Raw genomic sequence first — 448 nt, forward strand, 5'->3', positions numbered from 1 at the left:
TGCTGTTGCAGCGGGTGCAGCAGCAGCTGCTGCTGCTTCAGCTGCAGCAGCACAGCAGCAGCAGCAGCAGCTGCTGCTGCTGCTGCAGCGAAAGCAAAACAAAAACTGCAGCACATGAGCTGCAGCAGCAAACACCAAAATGGGAATTGCTGCAGCAGCAGCAGCAGCAGCAGCAGCAGCAGCACGAGTTTCAATTCTCTTGTCTAGTGTTGCATGCAGCGCTTGCTGCAGTTGCCGTATCTGCAGCAGCAGCAGCAGCAGCAACAGCTGCTGCTGCTGCTGCTGCTGCTCAGAGTAGGATGGTAGCTAAAGATAGACGTTGTAGAACAGAATCAGCAGCAGCAGCAACTGCAGCAGCAACAGCAGCAACAGCAACAACAGCAGCAGCAGCAGCAGCAGCAGCCAGGCAGCTAGCTACTTCTGTTTATCTTTATACTTCTCCCGTTAC

This window comes from Eimeria mitis, genomic scaffold (assembly GCF_000499745.2).
Source record: "Eimeria mitis Houghton genomic scaffold, Emh_scaff674, whole genome shotgun sequence".
NCBI classification, from domain to species: Eukaryota; Apicomplexa; class Conoidasida; order Eucoccidiorida; family Eimeriidae; genus Eimeria; species Eimeria mitis.